General features: G+C 48.3%; 1 long non-coding RNA gene across 1 annotated transcript in view; it reads right to left on the bottom strand.

Annotated features, from left to right (window-relative positions):
* Positions 1–828: 828 nt before the first annotated feature.
* The window catches only part of LOC146775880 (uncharacterized), a 212,075-nt gene continuing 194,851 nt past the window's right edge, over positions 829–18,052 (bottom strand). The window contains exons 2-3 of the long non-coding RNA XR_014972214.1: positions 3,241–3,366; positions 829–1,509 (exon numbers count right to left, since the gene is read on the bottom strand). This is a non-coding gene — a long non-coding RNA (uncharacterized LOC146775880). The remainder of the gene's footprint in view (positions 1,510–3,240; positions 3,367–18,052) is intronic.

The raw sequence follows: 18,052 nt of genomic DNA on the forward strand, positions 1-18,052 counted from the left end.
CGTCTCCTTGTCCGGCGGTCTTGTTTCCGACATGATACTGGTCAGACGGTTGTCCGACCGGCATCATACTGAGGCCAAAAATGGCAACAAAGACATATAGGGGCCTATTCACAAGCTGTATCTTAGGAGTAATTTTTGTAGTACTACAAACGTACAACAAAATGTTATTCACAAATCTACGTGGTGTTTACATATCCTCCTCTTCTGTTCCTATATATGCATAGATCTACGCCCGACTGCAGAGCCTTAGCACCAATAAGTATACGGTTTCGTAGTAAATGTAGAGGGACATAGGGAAGTAGCTGTACAATGGGGAATACTTACAAATAAAGGGAGTCTAGGGAGGAGGAATGAGGGGTTTAGTGAGTCAGAGAGGGGTTTAGGGAGGAGTATCACCCCATTCACAATAGAGTAAGCCCATAGCTATTCACAAACTGCACTTCTATAATTACTACGTCCAAAAATTAATGTAATAGTAAAGTACTCCAGCTCAGAACCGGAGTAAATCTAGCACCATACATGACCGATCACTCTGTATTGCAACTTCCTCCATAGAATATAATGGAGTTACAGACTTAAAATAAACCCTATAGGAAATAATGTTAAACTAAATTGAATTATTTAAAATAGTTAAAAATGTAAATAAATATAATTTCATGTTAAAAATAATTAATAAAAATTATACTGATTTTTTATTTTTATTGCAAAATATATCAATAAAATTGTTTGCATTTAAAAATTAATGTAGCAATACATTTTATTAAAATATAAAAACATTGTTATTCATTCTATAATCACTTTTTAATAATTATTAATGAAGGGGCGTGGTTCGAGTACCAAACAAGACGACAGCAGAATTCTGATCTCCATTGCATTGCGGTCCATGTGTCTTCACTAAACTGCATTTTGGAAGTAAATTGCTACTTTTTCTCTGCACATATGCCCAAGATCTTCCATTGTCTGGGGTGAGTGTTTAATTGCTTTTTTATGCAGTTATTTCATGTCGTTCTTTCCACCATCTTTCAATTGCAGGCGGCTGCCAGTTTGTGCGTATTCTCTTCAACAACTGATATATTATGAAGTTTGTTCGTCTTTTCTACAATACTGCTTTTTTGGGGCCACTTTCTTGCATTCATTATTCTTCTCCTCTGAGACTGACCGCCATTTGAAATGAACACTCCTCGTTATTTCTTGTGAAGTGTATTTTCTACATGGATCTTCTTTTTTATTCCCGCCATTTTTTGCACTGTAATTTCTGTTGTTGGTGAATGTTGCATCATGCTCTTTAAATTGGTTCACATCAATGCAAGGCTCTTCACATGATTTTTATTCTCTCTCTTTGCTTTGACATACAATGATTTGTGCTGTGCCCTAAAACGTTGACTGTTTAAATTCTCTACTTTTCGCAATATGTGGGTAGAGTGAAATCTCATTACAAGTTCTCTGCCAACAAGTGTTCACTTGGGATAATGGCTGCTGATTTGCAGCCTGGTTCTAAGTCGGTTCCATCTGTTTTGAAACCAAAAAGACAAAATAATTATCCTCCTTCACTTATCTCATCCTCAAACAATCCTGTTTTTGATTCAGTCTTAGATGAACTGAGATACTTGTAACTATTTATGATATGACTGCCACTACTGAAAAACTGAAACAATTAGATGATAGATAGATTGTGATAGAGAATAGGATGGTAGAGATGGAGCAATACGGAAGAACAGTTCAGGATTTTAATACAAGGATTCCTGCATTGAAGCATGAGATTTTAAAGCTCAAACTTCACATCGAAGATTTGGAAAACAGAAACCACCATAATAATCTGTGATTTTATAGTTTACCGGAAGGTGTTGAAGGCCCTAATTTCCTTGACGTTTTGAAAACAAATATTCCAGAACTCCTCAACATTACCAACTCACACCACCATGTACTTGCCACATGCTCACCGCTGGGGGAAGCTTAATCCTAACCCATCCAGGTCTAGGGGCATTATTATGTTGTTTTTTAAATTTAGAGATGCACTTCATGTCCTAAGTGCAGCCAAAGATTAAATGCAAATTATTTGGTCTGGCCACAATTTGTTCTTTCTCAAGATGTATTCAATGCCACCAATTCCAGATGAAAATAATTTCTTGTTCTGTGACCTTTAATGGGACAACTGAACATCAGATATGTAATTCTTCTTCCTTGTGCTGCAACATAACTCACAATGGAAATACCAACTACTTTAACGATCCTCTTAAATTGAAAACGTTTCATCATAGTATATCCACGCTTCAAATGGAGACCGGTTCATCTATAATTTGATGACTCTCCTTTGCTCTTTTACATTATTAATCCCTGATATGGCTATTTATTTTTAGTATAATATGTTTTTTCTTTTTAATCCGCTGCATGTTTTGTCATGTCATCAGCATGTCAAACTCTTTTCTACATCTATCTTTTCTTCGCATCTGGGTTTCTGTCCCTGTCATTTTCTTTTTTGCTCTTTCTTTCCTTTTTCTATTTTTATTCATGTAAATTGGCTCACCAATCTCATACGTTTTCCCTATGTATTGTTTTATATATTAAATTGCCCTATTGTATAGCTTTCCTATTTTTTTTTGTCAAATTGTCACTCCTATTCCACCATTCACCTTCCCCTGTGTCAGACATGTCTAATTTTCCATCACGAAATGACTGTGGACTTGGGAATTGGATAGAGTGTCAAAAGATAGTTTCTCATTTATCTAGACTTAATGCGAACATTGATTTTTTTAATTGGAGGCTCATAGATATCCCTCTGGATCTTTAAAAATAAAAAGACTAGAGGTGGATCAGGTTTTTTTCTTTTCTTGATGGTCAAAAGTGTGGAGCTGTTATTTTATGTCATAAATCTTTAACATGACAAGTACTGTCCTCCAAATACAATAATGCTGGTAGATGGGTACTAGTTAATATGATTTTTGATAATAAATGTATTACACTCTTTAATATATGTGGCCCTGCCCAATCAGACCCCGAATTTTGGAATATTATCAAAGTCAAATTAGTTAATATTCCAGATTCAATTATTATTATAGTTGGTGACTTTAATTAATTATTAGATAATTTTTAGGATAGGCAATCCTGATATAAATGTAAACCTGATAAAACTTATAAGGCTTATAAGTCTCAATTTCCTCCAGACCAATATTTGATGCATGTTGTATTTGCAATCCAGATACATCTGATTTTTGTTTTTCTTAACGTACATGACATACTTACCAGAAACGATTATTTGTTGATCACTAAATCTCTACTATCTTGCTTGCTATCTGCAAAGATTGGTTCCTTTTGTCTGATCATGCCCCGAATGTATCTTCTCTGATCTTACATCTGGTGATTTGAAATCTGAAAGATGGAGATTTAATAATAATGTTTTATCAGATAATTTCTTGAGTGAAGCTAGCTCGTTTATTGAAGATGTTTTTAACAACCCTGCTGACACCTTTTTTGTAAACAATTATGCTTTTAAAGTCTCTTTTCAAGCCTTTCCAATTGCATTTACTACGTGAAAGGAAAATAACCTTAATCATCAACATAAACTACTTTTAGGTGTTAAGAAACCTGAACATAATTACTTCACTTCCAAATGATCCCATATGTTGCATGAGCTGATTAAAGCCAATTCTGACCTAAATAGGTTGCCACTATCGATGCGTGCAAGGTCTGTTGTACATAAAATCCAAATTACATGATAATTCAAATAGGTGAAAAAGAATGCTTGCCAAATATTAAAAAAAATAATTATGAACGTAAGGCCATCTCCTCTATTCGTAATGAAAAAGATAATACTACTTCTACGGCCAATAATGGAATCTCCAAATCATTCCAACCTTTTATCAGTCTTTATATTCTGATGACATCCATGGTTTGGATTCTAGTTTTGATAACTATTTTCAGTGAAATACCTCAAACTCTAATTCTAGCTGATACATTTCGAGAACTTTAACCTGATGTTACATTACAAGAAATATTAACAGCCATTTACTCCTTAAAAAGGGTCAAGGCTCCCGGAACACATGTCTTTTTTTTTTAACTTATATCTTTATTCACCTTCTTTTGTTCCCCCAAACTGTTCGAACTCTATAATATTTTTTTCTCTATCTCTGGTGCCAGAGGTCCTGTTTTGGATGTCCTACTTACTTTTGTTTCTAAACATGATAAAGACCCTGTATACTTAAAATTACTGACAATTTCTCTGATTAAAAAAATGATTGTAAAATGTATGCTAATATCCTACCTCCTGTTTAGAGGCAGTTGTACCCTTTCTTGTGAACCAATCTTGTTTTATTCAAGGTTGACTTGCTACTGACTGTTCTGCTTGGGTTTTCGGATCAGGTAGAACCCGCTCAACAGAGCCTTTCTAACCCAAACCAGAACGTTACCCCCTCCCTAGGGCCTTTTTACACCTAAATAACCACATATATATGTACCACCTAAGGACAGGGAATTCCTATTATATATATATATATATATATATATCAAGACCTCACAGCCTCGCGGTCTCAGACAGACCCAGAACTTCCTACCCAGACGGCAGCCACAGTCTCGCGGTCTCAGACAGACCCAGAACTTCCTGCCCAGACGGCAGCCACAGTCTCGCGGTCTCAGACAGACCCAGAACTTCCTGCCCAGACGGCAGCCACAGTCTCGCGGTCTCAGACAGACCCAGAACTTCCTACCCAGACGGCAGCCACAGTCTCGCGGTCTCAGACAGACCCAGAACTTCCTGCCCAGACGGCAGCCACAGTCTCGCGGTCTCAGACAGACCCAGAACTTCCTACCCAGACGGCAGCCACAGTCTCGCGGTCTCAGACAGACCCAGAACTTCCTACCCAGACGGCAGCCACAGTCTCGCGGTCTCAGACAGACCCAGAACTTCCTACCCAGACGGCAGCCTCAGTCTCAGACCTCACAGCCTCGCGGTCTCAGACAGACCCAGAACTTCCTACCCAGACGGCAGCCACAGTCTCGCGGTCTCAGACAGACCCAGAACTTCCTACCCAGACGGCAGCTACAGTCTCGCGGTCTCAGACAGACCCAGAACTTCCTACCCAGACGGCAGCCTTAGCACGAGCTCATCCTATTATTACCGTAGTACACGACAGGGGAATCGGGGTTACTATGTATCAGATCACACAAAGACTATTAGTTGAGCACAACCTGTTCTTTAGTTCGAGGGGCTCTTTTCTCCCTCATTCAGTTACCACTTACCTGATCAGGATTAACATCTGTTCATGTCAAGTTGAATCTGACTAGAAGAATAGGCTATCCTCCTATACAATGATACACAACACATGCTGACTCACAACAAGCTAAATACTTTATTTAACTGCTACATGCACACTCACAGAATACATCATATACAACCTGCAAGGAAAGTAAAAGGTTAAGTTATACACTTCAATGAAAAGGGGTCGACATCACCTTAGTCGTATGTAGCCTGTGCTCAATGGTCATCTAGGTTCCCTTCTCGTCTGTGCCTCGGCTTCGCCTGGAAGTCACACCTCCGCAGTCGCGGATCTACTCCCTTCTCCCTCTCCGAGTCACTGGAACCTCTTCCTCATCGGCTACTCTCTCCTCTTTAGATTCAAGTTCGTCATCCCTGAAATAAGTAGTAGCTTTTCTGCTAACGGCCAGGTGCCGCCTATGGACTAGAAGCAAGTGCGTATATCTAACTCAGACTTTCACTAATATAGAGGTGCATTCTCTCATGGAAAATTCCAGCTCGGAACCTGCCGCCCACCAAATTCCTGTACCTCCCCGTGCCAAGGACACGTTCCCAGCCGGCCGGCCTGATGTAGTGTCTTCGGCAGGGGAAAAATACACTCCTTCGATAAGGGCCAGCCCGAACCGGTTCTCTCCGAGCGAATAACACCTCATAACTAAAATATCACCCTTCACCTAGAAATGTCCCAAGCTGCCGGGGCAGAAAGAAAGATGGAGTCTCTCCTGTCTGAGGCCTACCAGGCCTGAATTCAGCACGACTCCATGAAATACCCTCACTATAGGGCAGGTTATCCTTAATACTAACGAATCTATCCCCTAGGCTATGTATGTAAGCCCTGATCTATGGGGAGGAGCACAGGATCGTGTCAAAGTGTCTAATGAATAGGCTCTATTCACTACTCTAATCCTTAGACTTGGATGGAAAGAGACTGAAGTCATATTAATCGCTCTATAACACAAGAAGGCCGGGAAAATCGAGCAGTACATTTCACCCTTGACTTCAGTCTATTATACATCCCTTAAGCAGAACTAACATCGGTGGAAGAATAATATGAAACAAAACTAACCGATCTATGTCTAGTACCGAGTGTACAGAATTGAAGCAATGAAGGGATACACTGAATAAAGCAACAGATAGAAATCAAAACAGCGATAGCAATCAAAATGCCACCTAACGTGTGGCGTAACATATGCACGTCCGGTAACCAATTAAAGAGCCAGTCAAACCAGCCCTGATCAATGTGTTTTCTAACTTCATCTGTTAAGTCATGCAACTTATCTAGGTGTGCACGAATGGATTGTGTATGATCAGATAAGTTAAAACAGCAGAGGCCTTCAAAGTCCGAGCAACCATGTCCATGTTTAAGCAAAAGATAATCAATGGCTGCTCTATTTTGCAAAATGGCCCTACGTTCACCCTGGGCGTCTAATAGCAAGTCAGACAAGACTGTAGAAGTATGATTAATAGATTTCACCATCCAGCAAGCCATTTTCCCAATGGATTTGGCATTATAAACCGCCAAAGCAGGAACACCAATAATTGAAACAGCTAGGCTAAGATATTCAGACTTGGAATATAAATGCAAAGATGAGTCACAATCCTCCTGTAACATCATAGTATCTCGAAGCACACGAGAGTTGGCATTTGGATGTGATGAGAACATTAGCAAACTCAGTCTGGTAATGGCACACGGGCCTCCGGAAATGTTTGCAGGGACATATGGCCAGGAAGTATTACCACATGAGAAAAGCCATCCGGCAGGTAGTAACATCGCACGATAGTGACTGGGGGTAACTACCAAACTATTGCAAGTCATATTGTTCTGAACTGAAACACATGTGGTCGGTGTCCTCTGAAAACACAAAGTCCGTTCGTGAGTTGTGAATGAAGTGGCGCCTCTTAACTTGAGGCGTAGGCATTCAGAAATTGCATTAGGATTACATGTGAGAAAGAAGCATAGGTCACCTCGTGTGATATTATACGTAACTCTTTGGGACTGGATGGGGAGTTGGCCATTCAGCAGTTCAGTGCACAAAGGACAATATACATGGGTAGCAAAATCACCCAGGATAATATTCGGACGAGCCTTCGAAACGTTAAAGATACTAATTAAAGTCTCCAGTGAGGCGGGGACAGCAACTAGACAAGTCGCAAGAATGTCATGCACAGATCTCATCGGTGTCAAGCAGAAGTGAGGGGCATCAGTCACTCTCTTGGCCAGTAATGTCCAAAAGTTCGATGACGAATCCCACGCATTGAAGGAACGCAACACTCGGGTTCTCAGTTCATCCCGGGTTGACGGGATCCCTTCTCTCTCGCCGAACCAATCCAAAAGGAGTCCAGTTCCGACACATCCTGCAGCAACAATCCAAAGAATGATCTGAAAAAGAACCAAATACAGGCATTAATCATTCTCGTAAATAACATTTATCAGCTGGGACAGCTTCCCAGCTATCTTTCCCTGGCCTCATAACCAAAATGGTATTGTCCTGACCGGTGGCAATAACCTCTGCTTGTACAGGGGGATTCTTAGGCGATTGCACCCAAACCCTGGCCCCAGGGTTATCTGTAGAGCCAAAGCCTTTCTGGCCACGTACAGTTAGCAAAGTTGGGGCAGTGCCTTTCAATATTTCGCCACTGAAAACAGGCATAATGAGTAATTGAGCCACTCGGTCAGTGCGGTGTATCAGTAAGTCAATCTCACTGCTATTTAGCAGAAGTACCTTAATCTCTCCCTGATAGTCACTGTCGATGACACCTCCAAGTACCTGGATGCCTTTTACAGCTAGCCCCGATCTAGGGGCGATCAATCCAAAATTCCCAGGTGGTATATGAATACCAACACCAGTAGCAATGATGACCCGATTCTTACTCTCCAGAACGGTGTCATCCATGGCGTGCAAGTCTAAACCTGCCGACCCTGGGGTCGCTCTGCATGGAGCCAGAGCTCCGGGGGTAATTTCCCAATACATCACAGTTTCACTGATTACATTAGGCATAGTCTCAACATTTGGGGGAAACAAACGCATAAGTGGAGATTCAGCATTTAAAAAAGGACGATTATTCAGAATCAATAGTGCTTGTGGTAAAAAGTCTCGCCAGTTTTTATACTTGTCATCTGTTAACTTTCGTAATTGGTCCTTTAACAGGCCATTCAATCTCTCCACCAGGCCCGAGGCCTGCGGGTAGTAGGGTATATGAAATATCCATTCAATATTATTTTCCACACAGAATTCTTGTACCAATCGTCCACGAAAATGGGATGCATTATCAGATTGAATTTGGAATGGCACACCATAATACATCATAATCAATTCTAATGTTTTTATGGTATTCAATTGGGTGGCTTGCTTACATGGAAGAGCTACCAGCAAGCCACTATATGTATCGACAATTGTGCAAACATATTGACAATTCCTACTCATGGGAAGGGGTCCGATGTAATCAATCTGCCAAATTTGAGCGGGCAGTTTCCCGCGATGTAAATGGCCTCTAACAATTTGGGGTACCTTACGCTGTCTGATATGTTGACAGACGGGACAATGTAAAATAACATTTTTGATTAGATCCAGGGGAATATAAATTCCTCTATCAGCAGCCCACCTGCTAGTGGCCTTCTCTCCAAAATGTCCTGCCTTCTGGTGTGCCCATTTCGCCAATCCCGCAATATCAGGATCTTGTCTGTCCACCACTGCCTCAGCAATTTTAGATTTTTCATCTGCAATGTTATGAAAAAATTTGTCAAGGGAGTCTATCGGGGTGTGAGCATCCACATGGAAGATTGTAACAGTACTCTGTGGGAGCATCTCCCAAATCTCTTGCCATAACTCTTTTCCCCACAATTCCTTGGAGTGTAACCTCCAATTATGGGAATGCCAAGTCGGCAACCAAACAGCCAGTCCATTGGCAGTTGACCAAGAATCGGTAAAAATATGACATGTACCAGGTAATTCTTGTTTCAAAACTTGGTAAACAGCGTAAAGCTCGGCAAATTGGCTACTCTTCCCTTCACCAGTTGTGCTCAACAGTTTCTGTGTGACCGGATTATAAGACACCGCCTTCCAGTGCCGTGTCGTCCCAATAAACTTCGCCGACCCATCTGTGAACCAAACATGGTTTCTGTCCTCAGCGGACAAATCATCAAAAGGTCTACCCCACTTGACAGGAGACTCCTGTTCTAAAGGTACGGAACACTCACTCTCAGTCTCAGTCGACGGTGCTTGCGCCACTTGCTCATGTAAAAACGCAACTCCTTTCGGGCCCACACGTGCCCTGTCTTGTATGTACCATTTCCATTTAATCACGCTCGCCTCTTGAGCATGTCCAATTCGGTGAGTTTTCGGTGAACTCAGAACCCACTGCATAATAGGAATTTCAGGACGCAAGAATATATCATGCCCCAAAGTCAATTGCTCGGTATCCACCAAAGCCCAATAACAAGCAAGTAGCTGTTTCTCAAAGGGTGTATAACGCTCACCAGCATCAGGTAGCTTTTTGGTCCAAAAACCTAACGGTACCTTACTCCTGCCTTGTTTCTGCCACAAACTCCAATTTGCATAAGGGCCTTGCACAGACACATTCAAATCCACATCACCATCACGTACAGGCCATAGATCCATAGCATGTTGAATTGCCTCTTTCGCCAGACTAAATGCATCTTGCTGTTGCTTATCCCATTCAAATGCATTCTTTTTACGTGTAATTCGGTACAAAGGGGCCAATATTTGACTCAAATGAGGAATATGCTGGCGCCAGAAACCAAATAAGCCAATGAAGCTCTGGGCTTCCTTCCTATTCCTCGGAACCGAAAAATCAAGAATCTTCTGTTTAACTTGAGGGATCACCTCGCGGTGTCCCTCATGCCAATTAATACCTAAAAATTTTACAGCTTGGGACGGACCTTGTAATTTATCCGGATTGATCTCCCAACCTTTCTCACGCAGACACTCAATGACTCTATCTAATTGTGTCTGAACATCCTCTTGTGTTTCGCCTTGGATCAAAACATCGTCAATATAATGACATATCTGAATTTTGGGATGAACTGGTACCTCAGCCAAATGTTCTGCCACCAGCCGGTGACAAATCGTAGGACTATGCACATAGCCCTGAGGAAGACTTCTAAACGTCATCTGACGCCCGTTCCACGTAAAACTGAACTGTTCCTGACACTCAGGGGCAATTGGAATAGAAAAGAAAGCATTAGCAATATCGATGGACGCATACCATGTACCTGGATGTGTTTGGATTCTTTCAATCAGGGTAATAACATCCGGTACTGCAACAGTCAAAGAGGGCGTGTGTTTGTTCAATTCTCGATAATCAACGGTCATGCGCCAAGAATTATCACTCTTACGCACCGGCCAAACAGGATTATTCCAAGCAGAAGTAACTGGAGTTATAACACCTGCATCAACCAACTCCTGAATGGTGGTACTAATCTCTTCATTTTTTTTTTTTTTAATTATTTTTATTGCAGGAATTAGTAAATCTTTACATAATCGGCCAGCATTACATCTCAAGCCGGAGCGTTGAAACCCAACCCTCCGATCCCCTCCGGAAGTTGCGTACACAGCCGTTCAGCCCACAACCCTGGGGTCGGGCGGCGAAAGTCCGTGGGGGCTCAGGAGGTTGTCGAGGTCGGCCCGGAGGATTCGTTGTCCTTCATCTGCTTTTCTAAACAACCCTATAACTCCAAAAACACCCCCCCACCCTTAAAACCCCCCAATCCCAGAAAAACCCTCCCCCCCCCCGCCATCAGCGCGCGGCATCTACCGCAACCGGATCTTCTTGGGGACCCATGGGGAAAGCAATAAAGCTGAGCAGTGCAACCGTCTAACGGGACTCAGGGCGCGCCGCTTCCTCTCGTTCGGCATCGCCGGGGGCGCAATACTCCCTAAGGGCCTGCACGAGCATCTCCCACTCCAGCGCTGTCTCCTCGGCCTTCTCGTTACGCTGCCTCCAAGCTAGCTGGTATCTAAGCGTACTCTCCCCCGCCGCCCACTTCAAAAATTCGCTGTGCCACCGGCTCCCTGTCGGGCCGGTCCGTGCCTTCCAATTCCTGGTCACCTCCCGTTTAGCAAGGAGCAGCCCCAAATCGATGAATTTACTAGATATTTTATTCTTGGGGGTATGAGGGAACCAATGCAGGAGACCCACCGCCGCATCCAACGAAAGGGATCTCCCCGTCGTTTCCTCCAGGGTCTTCCCCACTTCCTCCCAATAGGCCGACAATCCCGGGCAGGCCCACAGCATGTGGAGAAGGTCCGCCTCCTGGGCCGGGCACCTGGGGCACTCTGCTGAGGCCGCCGCAAAATATCGCCTGATTTTCACCGGGGTCAAATATGCTCTATGGAGCACATAATAGTGGACTAATTGAAAGCGGGCGTGGCGTGTGCCCTTCCAGGCACGCCGCACCAGCTGAGCCCAGGTCGTCTCTGGGATCTCCTTGCCAATGTCCTCCTCCCATCGGTTTCTCAGGGTGGTGAGGGGAGCCAGCCCCTCCTTGAGCAGTCTACCGTAAAGGCATGTGACCGCCCTTACCGTGCCCGCGGACATCATCACGTATTGGCACACTGGGGATAGAAGGGGTTCTGCCTGCCCGGACCTCCAGTGCGCCTGGATCGCTCGAACAAGGGCCGAGTGCAGCAAAAAGTCGCCGCGGGGAATCCCGAAGCGATCAATGAGCTCCTGGAATGGCAAGAGCGTCCCGTCCTCATAGAGATCACCGATGAGCTGCAGGCCGGCGTCCTCCCAGGTCGCCAGCCGCGACCAATCACCTCCATGGGGCAAAGCCGTTAGCATCCCCAGCGGTATTTCGGGTGCATACGGTGTTCGCTGGTGGCCCCGGGCGTGAGCCCGGTTCCAGCACAGGCGAACAGTCCGCTCCTCCATGGACAAGTCCTGCAAGGCCAATCGTTGCCTCATCACTATGAAGGAGAGAACATGCCTGGCCATACCCGTTCCCCTCCTGTCCTCGGGGCCCCGGAACTCCCGAGCGATCTCCTGGGTGAAGGTTTGGAGCTGCGCCGCTAAGTAATATTTTTCGAAGTCCGGCGCCGCAAGCCCACCCTCCTCCTTCGGCCTCATCAGGGTCTTGAGGGCCACCCGCCGGCGGCCCGAGCCCCAAAGGAATCCGACTATCATGGACCGTAATAGTCGAAACGTGGTCGGTGGGATCCAGATCGGTAGTGTCCGGAAATAATATAACAGCCGGGGGAGCGCCACCATTTTAAGCAGAGCGATCCGCCCTGCCACCGAGAGCGGCAGCGTGGCCCAAAAGCCCATACTGCCTCGAAGTGCCCGGATGCCCCGGGCAATGTTCCCATCAAGGAGGCCAGAAGGTTCGTGGTAGACATACACCCCTAGATATTTGAAGCAGTCGGGTTCCCATCTAATCTCCCTACTTAAGGCAGGTGTAGGGGTGCCCCTGCGAATCGGGAAAAGACAAGTCTTAGTCCAATTCACTCGAAGGCCCGAGACCTCCCCAAACTCCGTGAGCGCCGTCGCAGCTCCACGTAGGGCAGCAAGCGGGTCTTCTAGGAAGAGCAACAGGTCGTCTGCGTATAGCGAGACGTAGTGCGGGCCCGACAGGGTCCACAGGCCCGCGTAATGGGCTCCCGACCGGAGATGCAACGCAAGAGGCTCCACCGCCAGCGCAAAGAGCAGTGGGGAGAGCGAGCAGCCCTGCCTCGTGCCCCGTTCCACCGGGTATCGTGAGGAAATCAGCGGTCCCGCCCGAACCCTGGCTGACGCCGAGGCGTACAGCACCCTGGTCCAGCTGACGAAACCCTCCCCGAGGCCGAACCTCCGCAACACAGTGCAGAGGTAGTCCCATTCCAGGCTATCAAAGGCCTTCTCTAAGTCCACTGATAGGACAACCGGGCATGGGGCGTCCACAAGCGGTTCCCCAAGCAAGCGGCACAACCTGCGAATGTTCATGGTCGTGTTACGCCTGGGGATAAAGCCAGCCTGGTCCTCATGCACTAAGGAACTCATGTGCCCAAGCAGCCTCGTGGCCAAGATGCTGCTCAGTATTTTATAATCCACCGTCAGCATCGATAAGGGACGGTAGGAGCCCGGATCGGATGAGTCCCTGCCGGGCTTGAGGAGCGGGACCACCAATGCCTCACACATCGAGCCTGGAAGGCGCCCCAGCCTCCTCGCCTCTCTATATACCACCAACAACCTAGGGGCTAGGAGATCGGCATAAGCCGCATAGAACTCTACAGGAAGCCCGTCCAGGCCCGGGGTCTTATTTCTCGCCATCTTTTTAATGGCGCTACGGATCTCTCCCAGTTCTATGTCGGCCCCCAAGGTTTTAGCCACCTCCTGCTCCATCGCTGGAATCTCTAGGGGCCGCAAATAATTATCTAGCAGGGCAGGGTCTCGGACAGAGCGACTGCGGTACAAGCGCTCATAGTATTGCCGGTAGCAGCTCAAAATCGCAGGCTGAGTATACACCTGGGTTCCGTCTGCCCTACGCATGGACGTCGTCAGTGAAGTCTGCCGCGCAGGGTTGGCCAGCCATGCTAACAGCGCGCCCGACCTATCCCCCTCCGCGATGGACCGAACCGTATAGGCTTTATAGTCAAAACAGCGGAGCCGTTCGACCTCTGCTGCCACCGCCTCCCTCGCCTCCGCCGTGCGCGCCTGTAAGTCTGGGTGCCCTGGGCGGCGTAATTCCAACTCGCGGAGTTTCCGATCCGCTGTCTCCAGGTCCGCGAGGATAACTCGCCGCACACAGACCTGTTTAGATATGCAGTACCCTCTCACCACCACCTTAAAAGCGTCCCACTCTAGCGCTCTCGTGCTCGCGGTGCCACCGTTGGACGCGAAGTACTCCGAGATCGTGTCACCCAGGTCCGCCTTGAAGACACTGTCCTCAAGGGTCTCGGGACGTAATTTCCAGGTGGGCACCGCCGGCACCCCAGGAAACCAGCGAAGGTCCAACAGGAGGGGGTTATGATCAGAAATGGTTCTGGTCAAATATTCAGACCGGACCGCCGCCGAAACCAATTCGGGCGAACCAAGAAAGCCGTCCAATCGAACGTGCAATTCATGGAGGCTCGAGAAGTAGGAGTAGTCCCTAGTTGTGGGGTGTTGCGCCCTCCAAATGTCCGTTAGGCCCCAGTGAGTCTGCCAGTCCCGACGGTCCCTAGCCAAACGACGAACCGGAGAATCAGGGAGGGGTGGGTGCGAGCGGTCATTGTCTACATCCACTACGGAATTGAAATCTCCACCCAGCAGGATGGGCCCGGAGAGGCAGTGGGCCAACGAGCCCGATAACCTGGAAAGGAAGGCAGTCTGGTCGACATTAGGAGCATACACACAGCAAACGTTTAGGTCTCTCCCTCCCAAAGTCCCCGAAATGGCCACATAGCGCCCCTCTGGATCTATCACTGTGTTCGTGACCTGGAAGGGGACCCCAGCTCTAACCCAGATCAGCGCCCCTCTGGCATACGCGGAGTACGAGGTGCAAAAGACCTGCCCCCTCCATCTACGCTGTAGCGCCGCCCCTTCCGCCTTGTTCAGATGGGTTTCCTGCAGCAGCGCCATTTGTATCCCCCTACGCACTAAATAAGCGTGGACCTTGTGACGCCTGGACATTGTATGAAGCCCCCGTACGTTCCAAGTAACACATTTCAGATTGGCAATCTCAGCCATTGTCCCATATCAGTCTCGCAAAGTCTCCCCAGCTGGGTCCCAACCATAAAGGGACATCGATCCTCATAGCACTGATGGCGGCCATTGTCCCCAAACAAAACTGAACAACCCAAATATTAATCAACTCCCCATCCACCCTCCCCAGAACAGGACCCAAATAGCACCATCTAGTTCCCATCCAAACCACACTCCCCAACAACCCACTACACCTTACTAATCCTGCAGTCGCCACCACAGGAAGGCCTTAAGGGCCAGGTGCGGGCCGGACGGAGGCAATGGGCCCTCGTCGCCCAGGCCATCAGGACTAGAGCAAGCCCACAACAGTGTCACGAAAAGACCCCCTGGGGGCCAGTCCAGGGCACCCCGCCCATCCTACCCCGGTAGACAACCACTCTTACCATCACCCGCCATCCCCCCGCCGGGCTCCCACCCAAACTGAAGAAGCACACCCAGTTACCCCTGTCCATCCAGTATGTCCTCCACCGATTGTGGTGTGCTCTCCGGCGTATGGCCACTGTCCGGTACAGATCCCTCGGAGTCCGTTGAACCCCCCTCGTCACCCGGGATCCCCTCCTCCGCCGTGGCATCGGCCCGTGACCCAGACAGCGCCGTCAGCACCTCCAGCACTCCCCTCCGCTCCGTCGATGTCTCCACAGTTGAGGGACCCCCCGATCGGCCTCCGCGACCTTTAGTCCTCCTGGATCTCCGCCTCTGTCCCGGCTCTGCCATCCGTCTAGGCGAAGAGCTGGATCCACCTTTCCCCGCTCTATAGAGTTCGAGCCAGTTACAAGCGTCCTCTGGGGTGTCGAAGAACTGGGTTTTGTCATCGACAATTACGCGGAGTCTCGCCGGGTAGAAGAGCGAGTACTGGATACCCTCACTCCGGAGCTCGCGCTTGACCGCCAGGAAGGAAAACCGTCTGCGTTGGGTTTCATAGGTGTAATCCGGGAAGATGTTCACCTGACTATTCGCCACTTTGAATGGTCCATTGTGTCTGGCGGCATTGAGGATCAGGTCCCTATCCCTGAAGTGCAGCAACCGCGCCACCACCGGCCGCGGGGCACGGCCCTGCTGCGGCGGCCTCGCCGGGACTCTATGGGCACGCTCCAGAGTGTAGAAGGAGGACAAACCCTCCGGGGCCACCGTGTCTCGGAGCCAGGCCTCCAGATACGCCACCATGTCGCCATCCTCGACCTTTTCCGGCAGGCCAACCACACGAATGTTATTCCTCCTGTTGCGGCCTTCTGCATCCTCCGCTCTCTGCTCGAGGACCGTGATCCGGGATAAAGCCTCCTTCATTTCCGCGGCCAGGGTGCGCTGCGCCGGCTCCAAGGTTTTCACCGAGCCCTCCACTTCCTTGACCCGGTCCGACAGTTTGCCGTGGTCCGCTCTAAGGAGACCCAGGCTCGTCGCCACCTGGGCAATGTCCTGCTGGAGGGCCGAGCGCGTGGTCGCTATCGCCTCCAAAACGCGGTCGAATTGCTGCTGCAGAGGTGCACCACCGGCCTCCTCTGGACCTTCGCGTTCCTCCTTGTCCTGGGTCTCCAAGTCCGAGACGACCGGGGCAGTCCCCTTGGCACCTCTAGGTTTCCCCATGTCGCCGGCCGTTCTCCGCCCGGGTCCCGGAGCAGGCGTCCCCGAGTGTCGGCACCGGCTACGACTCCCTCGGGTGCTAGGCCTCAGGTCAAGTGCCGGAGATCTCCGTCTCCAAGGCCCGTTGGATCGTCCCAGCCGCGGCCCGTGCCACCACCTTGCCGTCCGGGGGCACCGTGGAGGAGGCGGGGACAATCGTCGCCGGGCCGGGCAGGCCCACACGGCCGACCGAGTGTCACCAGCTCTACCGGACGACTCGCGGTTCCAAAGGGTTGCGCCTCCCATGGGAGTGGGTCAGCCAGGAGAAAGTAGCCAAGTACGATGCAGGGAGTGGGGCCACCGTCGGGATCTCCAGTTGTCCCAACGTGGGCTCCGCTATGGTGTGGGCATCCGTTCATCCGATTGCAATCCCCAGTAGAAGAGACCACTCTGACCGATGTCCAGTTTCAATCCCCACCGGGAGACCACCGAGCTGGGGGCGCCCCGTCGTCAGCGACGATCCTCCAGTCTATCGGATCCGGCCACGGGGACAAAGAAGTCCGGGCGCCATGTTGGGTCACACTCCGCAGTTCCCTTAACTGCGATTTGCACCGGGTCACCGCTCGTGCCGATCACGCTGGGGGCCCCGGCAGGTCTCCGTTGGGCCGGTCACCAAAACATGGGGGTCGGGGTGCCCCGTAGCTGCCGATTTACAGGATAATCACGGGCTCAGTCCCGGAGCCGAGCTCTCAGGCGACCATCGCCATCGGCGCCCAAGCCACGCCCCCCGTGGTACTAATCTCTTCATGACCACCCGGAATACGATACTGCTTCTGACAAATCACTTTGGTCGCCTGGGGAACTTGTATGGGGGGCATCCTTAAACGACCAACCCGTATAGGTCTGGACGAGATATAATGCGTCGTTCCAAATTGGTAACACCCATCATCAAGATGCAACGTCATTCCCTTCAAAATATCAATTCCAATTATGAATTCTAAGAGTGGCACCACTAATACAGAATATTCCTTTCTAGGGATTCTACCTATTCTCATTTCAAGCAAAGTTTGAACTGCAGGGGTTTCTTTTCCTCCTAATCCGGTAATAGTAAAAGGCTGCCCTGTAAACTTCTTTGATTTTCCATGAATAAGAGTGGCCTCCGCTCCTGTATCAACTAATGCTCGGGCCCTTTGGATATTACGATGTCTCCAATAAATATCAATATCTACATAGGGTCTATTATCTCTATGAGCCCATCTGTGTACCGGAGCTTGACCTATTTCCTAGTCATTCTTACTGCATTCTGTGTACCAGGACAAATCAGGATAAAGACTCTCACGTTTCTTAGGTATCGGTACCTCCTGTTCATATCCATTCCCCGTACGGAACGGATTCAAGTCTTCAGTGTTATACCGTGGGTTACGATCAACCAAGCTGTGACGATTCTCTCTCCTCCTCAACTCAGGAGATTGATCCCTATCATCTCTACGCCTGCTGTAAGCATGATCATTTCTCCCCCTTTCCTTTTCCCCCTCTCTCTCCCTGTCCCGCTCTCGACGGGGGGAC

Source organism: Triturus cristatus, chromosome 12 (genome assembly GCF_964204655.1).
Source record: "Triturus cristatus chromosome 12, aTriCri1.1, whole genome shotgun sequence".
Classification (NCBI taxonomy): Eukaryota; Metazoa; Chordata; class Amphibia; order Caudata; family Salamandridae; genus Triturus; species Triturus cristatus.